The sequence below is a fragment of the Melozone crissalis genome, unplaced genomic scaffold, assembly GCF_028551555.1.
Source record: "Melozone crissalis strain CALT ecotype California unplaced genomic scaffold, PUWL_Pcris_2 ptg000005l_1, whole genome shotgun sequence".
NCBI lineage: Eukaryota > Metazoa > Chordata > Aves > Passeriformes > Passerellidae > Melozone > Melozone crissalis.
The window spans coordinates 26,533,203-26,539,813 of NW_026535783.1; positions in this window are offsets into that span (position 1 = coordinate 26,533,203).

Here is a 6,611-nt window from a genome sequence, read left to right on the forward strand (position 1 = left end):
ATGCTACAGTTCTCAATGAGTTTAATACATATGTGTCAATGTGTCTAATCATTATTTTGGGCAGTATTATAATTAGCACCTGTGGGACAGAGCACTCCCTAGCAAAATGCTTCACAGGTGGGCCAGTGGCAGTGGTTAAGGCATGCTGATTTTCAAAGCAGCTTATTTTGCAGAGAGCAGACTCTCAGGCAGAGAGCCACATCAGCCAATCACAGCCTTGCTGCTTGCAGTAGCCAACACTGACTCTGATATTCAGCAGCCCTTTACATGTCAAAGGCCCTCACCACCACTGCAAGCAGATGTCATCTTGTCCACCAGAAATTCTCATTGCAGTGGGATCACAACGTGGAGGGCTGCTGAGTAGATCTGAGAAATCCCAGTTTCCATTCTCGTTTCTATATTGTCTGGGAAATCAATGTCAACAAGGTGTGCTGAGACCTTGTTTCTCCAGGATTCTTGCTGAGAAGTACCACAATGTTCGTGTAAGTTAGAAGTAACCAAAACACAGTCAATTGCTGACTCTGTAATTGTGTTTTCTAAGGGTATGATGGTGGTTTAGAATGATTACAGCAGGGAAAGATCTCTTGAGGGCTCTTGCTCAATTCCTCTACTCAAAGCTAGTGTAAATCTAAATTCATATTTCGTCATCACTCAGGAATTTGTCCAGTCAAAGTGAAAGATGTAGTCTTCGTCCTTCTATTGCTTCAGAGACATCCAACTTGTCCCCTTAGCTTTGTGCTTCCTTGTAAGACTCCTGCTTAAACCTATGTTTGGAAAACCACCCAGGCCTGGTAAATATGTGAGGCAAATTTCTAGCAGCTGGGTGAGAAAGTAAGTTTTAGAGACACAGGCAGAAAGTCAGTGTTTTCCACCTGAGATGAGCAAGACTTGGCCGTTCTGCAGAACATCAGATGTTATCTACCTGAACTTGTGCAAAGACTTTGACACAGTCTCACATGACATCTCTCAAAACTGGAGAGACATGGATGCCCCAGTCCTGGAAGTGCTCAGAATCAGGTTGGATGGGGCTTTGAGCAATCTGCTCTAGGGGAAGGTGTCCCTGCCCATGCCAGGGAAGTTAGAACTAGCTGGTCTTTAAAGGTCTCTTTCAACCCCAGCAATTCTGTGCTTCTGTGACATTCTGAGGCTGCCCTGTGGACTTGTTTCACCAACACGCCCCACGTCACCTGTGCCACTGATGTCCTACACAGCCTTTGCACTTCCTTGTGTCAAGCACATCCCCAGGCACTGATGACTGATGAGTGGATGCATTAAATTCACGAAAACTCCAGTGCCAGGGCTGACCATACCACTGCCTCCTCTGTAAGAACACATCAGCTTTGTCAGAAAGACAAAGAAATTTGGATCACAAACAGAAGAATGATCTCTTTTCCCTTCAATACAGATTTTTTCCAGTCCTGGTGTCTTCTCTGGCACATCTCACTCTTCCTTGGGTGAATGTATCTGAGAGTATTTCTGGAAATGGGGAGAACAGTTATGCTGCAGAGACATCTTCTCCCACATTGCTGGAGCACATTCTGCTCTGGAGTGCTATGACCTCAGGCCCCAGACCCCTTCATCAGTGGTGATCTTCCCTGTGAAGACTTGTCAACACATTTCCCTTAGAGGGGTCACTAAATCCCATGGGAGAGAGAGAAGTGGCTATGATTTTTTTTCCCATTAAAAAAAAGAATTGTTTCTGTTCCAGTTGTATTTTGGAAAGAAAACTGAGGCATTTGCTAGGTGGGGTGTCGCTGGAGGGATGGCTTTTCAAACTCTTTTTCACACAGGAATCTACCAATGTTTTGCATTTTTTGACTAAGTTGTTTCTCTCCCTCTTGAGGGAAAGTTGGAGGATGTAAAAAAACCCCGTGGTCAGTGAGCTCTCAATGTGACTTTTTGCGTGCCAACACTCTGCAGCACCTCCACATGCTCCCAGACATGGGCTTAACAGGTTTGCCAGCTCTGGATGAGTTGGACACAACCTTAGAAAGTTTCACAGCTCCTCCCTTTCTCTCCTGCAGCACGGCAGATGGTCACAGAGTAAACACCTTGCCAAGTTCTGATTAGTAAAATATGGTGTAAAGCTGGTTTGGAAAGCACAGACAGCCGTGCAACTCCCTGCTCTTTCCTTGGAAGTGCTCTGCAGGCTTCTCCAGGCTTGTTGGCGTTGTCCATGACCTTAGTGCAGTGTCCCTTCACACAGGGATGGCACTCCTGCTGCTCTGCTGGCTCTGGCTTGGAGCTCCTGAGGGCTGGTTTGCTGCAGTTTGGTTTATTGCAGCTGCTGGTTTATTACAGCCCAGGGACCACTGATCAACCCTTGAAACCTCCCAAGGTGTCACCTCGGTATGCTGTCCCAGGACTGCATCAACCTCCTTGGGAAGGGTTTTTTCAGAGTGCTCATCCTTAATAGCCCAAGCCTTCCCTTCTGCAGGAAAATTGGGAATTTCACTGGAAGTCCTGCTTGACTAAAAAGAGCATTTATTTTAGCAAAATAATGAAAACAAACAAACAAACAACAAACACCAACAACAAAGCAGCATGTGAGAATGGGAAATATGATAGCAAAAGAATGTAGTAAACATTGCTTGCTTGTGTACTTAGAGGTGGTATTGAGCATGGCCAAGTTCCACCTACAACTCAGACTAGAAAGGATCATTAAAGGTAGTACAACAGGATCTTGCAGGTGTTCTAGAAATTGGGGGAAATGCACAGCCACTGGCAGATGGAGGAAACACTGTGGTACTGGGCAATATGGAAAAAACCACAGTGATCAATGGACTTTTGTACAATCTTCAGAGGGAAAGCCAGGTCCCAGATATCTGCATTCACCAGCTTGGGTTTGGAAGTAGGTGGGAAGACCAAACGTGAGGCTTAAGGACTGCTTAAAGAATAGAATAGATGACACTAACCCACATGAGTTATCATTTCATGTCAATAAAACTGCTGTCAGCCATGGTGGAATATCATGGCAAGTGGGAAAAGGCTGGATGAAAAAGCTAATATGATGCCCACCTTTAGGGAGGGCAAGGAGAAAGATACATGAAACAGCAGTAGAACCTCCATTCTTGTGTAGTAATTACAAAATGTAATTACAAAATTATTATGAGCAATATATATTTCCATCCTTGGAAAAATCATGGAACAAGAATTCTTGGAAATAATTTTCATGCATGTGAGAGGCAAGAAAGTAATCAAGAAAAAGTCTACTGGTCCAACCTTTGGATTTAACTCAAACCCCTTATTTTCCCTACTCAGCTCATCATTGCAAGGTCTAGTGCAGACTTGGGAAGTCAAGTCTCCACTGATCTCTACAGAGATTTTTGTGCAGTCATCTTCCTTGCTGGTGGTTATATTTAGAGCAGTGGATGGATAAGGCAAACAGGCTCCAAGAGTGGGGTTGCTGCCTTGGGTTGGCAGAAAATATGAGTGTCACATGAGTGCATTGTCCCTGAGTATGTAGACATCCTGCATATTGGATGTAGTCAAATAAGAACAGATCCAGCAATCAGCAGGGCTGTGCTAAGACAAAGCAAGAACAAAGGACAAACGCGCCTACTTCAGACTCCTTCCAAGAGGGTGAAAAGGTTTAGCAAACTCTACTTAGAACTTTCCTTCCTTTTAACAACAGCTTATTTTTTTGTTGTGGGTTTTTGGCTCTTTTTTCCCCCTGTGGGCTGAAGAACAGTAAAGTGTAGCAGGGTAAACATGTGGGATAAATGTAAGAAACCTTTAATCCCTCATCCTGGCTCTTGGCAGGCAGGTGGAGCATGAGGTGGAGAAAGCTCTGCTACAGCAGAAAGCAAGCTCTGGAGAAAGCTCTCTGAGCAAATATGGTCTTACAGCAAGAGTCATGGGATCCTTTACCAGCCACAAGCTGATCTGGTCCAGAGAAGCCTTGGTAACTAGTGGGGAGAAGGGTGAAATCCTGGTGACACTTCTCAGCTGCTGCTTTCAGCAAGGGACAAAATTTCCACACACGGTTTCTTCCAGCCACTGAGCCTCACCCACTCAGGGTGTAGACAGGAGGAATAGCTCAATAGTCTGAGGGCAGAAGAATTCTCCCCACAGAATACTCCTCCCATCTGCAGGAGGAAGTGGAAGGTTGCTCTTAGACAATTTTTCTGCCTGTAGATGCCAAACTTGGAAGCATAAAAAGGTAACACCCATGATTCCTTGCAACACTTCAGGGTTCGAGAGTCAACAGAAGATGAAACAGGAATGACCAGGCCTGCTGCAGCACCCCAGTTTGCTGGCAAGTTCCTTGTAGTGATGGTCCTGCATTGTCCCCAAAGCCCTAAGAGGCACTTGTGAAGGGACAAAGCAAGCAGAGGCAGGCACTGCTCTCTTCCAGATCCCTCAGTCAATATGGTCTTCAGAGCATGCCTGCAAACAACTGCAGGAGCTTGGGGCTGTCCTGCCCCCTGTGCCAGCCTGGGCCCAGAGGCTGGTACTTGGCCTCAGCTGGAAACAAGCCTGCCTTTCCCTGGAGAGCACTGGGGACTCATGCCTAGCCTTAGCCACAGTCTGGCCAGAAACATCTCTTCCACAGAAAGTGTTTTTGTGAGAAATTGCCAAGGAACACAGGCAAATGTTTACTTCAGTTTCCCAGGAATTATTCTTCCATTTCCACACTCTAGCCAAACCCACAAGCACTCAGGGAGCAAGCAGTGGCCTGTTTGCCCACAAGCAGTCACAGCCTGAGTGAGGGTTTGCATCTTCTGCCTGGTTTCAGGATGGATTGCATGCTGTCCCCCTACCCAGATTTAGGAACCACCTTACAGTTTTCTGGTGTCATCTGGGGACTCTTTGGTCTGTGTCTCTAACTGGCAGAAAATTTGCAGCACAGAGAAATCAATTCAGGGAGTAGCCAGAGGGAGGAAAAGTTGGAGAAAGTTAATGCAAGGAGATTAAGGCACGGCCTAGTCTACCCCATGAGCCAGAAACCCACCAAGACAGAGAGGTAACCCACAGCAATGCTGCCAAACGTTGTAACTGAAAATATTTTTATTTGACATCAATAGTAAAGAAAGCACATTGGATTACATCCCTTGATATATAAATGATAAGAATGCAAAAGCAAAACCACCTACAGGAAACCCAAAGGCAGTCCAGTATACATGTAGCGTCCTGGGGGAAAGCAGCATATCAGAACCCTCCCTCATGCTAACAAGCAGTCAGTCATCCCAAAGAATCCAAGCATTAGCGTTTCCTTTGAAGCTGTTTTTCTGGGTTTCAACCATTAGTTACAATCAGTATCACTCTGAGTGTTTTCACCAGTAGGGGAGAGGAAAAAACACCACCCACCACAGGACACAGTCGGAATTGGCTTTGGTGCAACATGAGTGTTTGTAGACGTGGCCCCTGAAAATCCCCGGGAGAGAAATTTCATGGCCAGGTCGAGTCACGAGCATTTAATGAGTTTGACTGATACAGAGTTTACACAGAGACAATGAGATCTAGAAATCACAGGTCAGCACCAAAGGGCAATATAAGCTACAAAAAGTGGCTTCAGTTCTTTACATGGCTTGTGGCTTTAGCAGTGGAGCAGTGCAGCAGCTTCTTGCACTACTAGAATCTCTCTGCTGAAAAGGGTTTTCAGGTTTCCTGATTTTCCAGTTTCCATTTCTTCTCTCTTTCAAGGCACATGTTGTAGAAACCTTTGATCCCAACAGCCAGAAACAAGCGCTCATCCCACCTCCATGACATTGAATAATTTCAGCATACAGCCAAACAATGTGTTGTTGCACTAACTTTTTTCTAACCATCAAAGAATCTCACTGCAAGAAATGCTGCCAGCATCTCCCCCACCCAGCTGTCAGCAGATAGACATTACAGCTGAAGGTCCCAACTCTGACTTACAAAAGGCTCAGCACAAAATTGAGGTGCTCTCTGCAAAGACATGGCATTTTCAAGTGAAGCCTTGATAAATTTTTGGTTATCTGCTGCTACCTGTAGAAGTGGAGCCCTCCTTTCTAAGGCAGCTTTGAAAAAAATTTTAAAAACAATTCTATTCTGTGTCTCCATTACTGCTACAGACTACACCCATGCCAATGTTTTACAGGGAGGCTTTTTTCCTGATTTCTGTAAAACACATCTTCTTGTACTCTCTTGCATCTTTAAGACCTGGAGCCTGATCTGCCATAAGGACTATTGTATTGTTTGGGGGTTTTTTTAATATTCAATGATAAGCACAAGGGATAAGCTCTTAACCACAAGCCTCCTTCCTTGCACTTTGCTCCGCTCCATGCAAGGCCATCTTCCCATAGCTCCCACCATGACTGGAGCAGCAAGTCTAGCCAGAAAGAGCGTTGAACCAAAGGAGGCGAACACTTCTCCAAAGTGAGACTGGAAAGGCATCTAGCAATTAAAGTCCCTCTGCGTCCTGTGAGCCACTGCTGGCCTAAGAAGAAATGCACTGTTCCCTGGCCCCTGCAGGATCCCACCCCTGCAGTGCAAGGGCTCAGCAAAACCTTCAGGTCTCAAAAAATGTAACAAAAAACCAAACTAAACCAAACAAAGGGGGGAAAAAAAAAGAAAAAAAAAGGCAGTGCTGAAGTTGATCCCCAATACAACAAGAAGTGTCCCTGATTTTAACAACCTTCAGC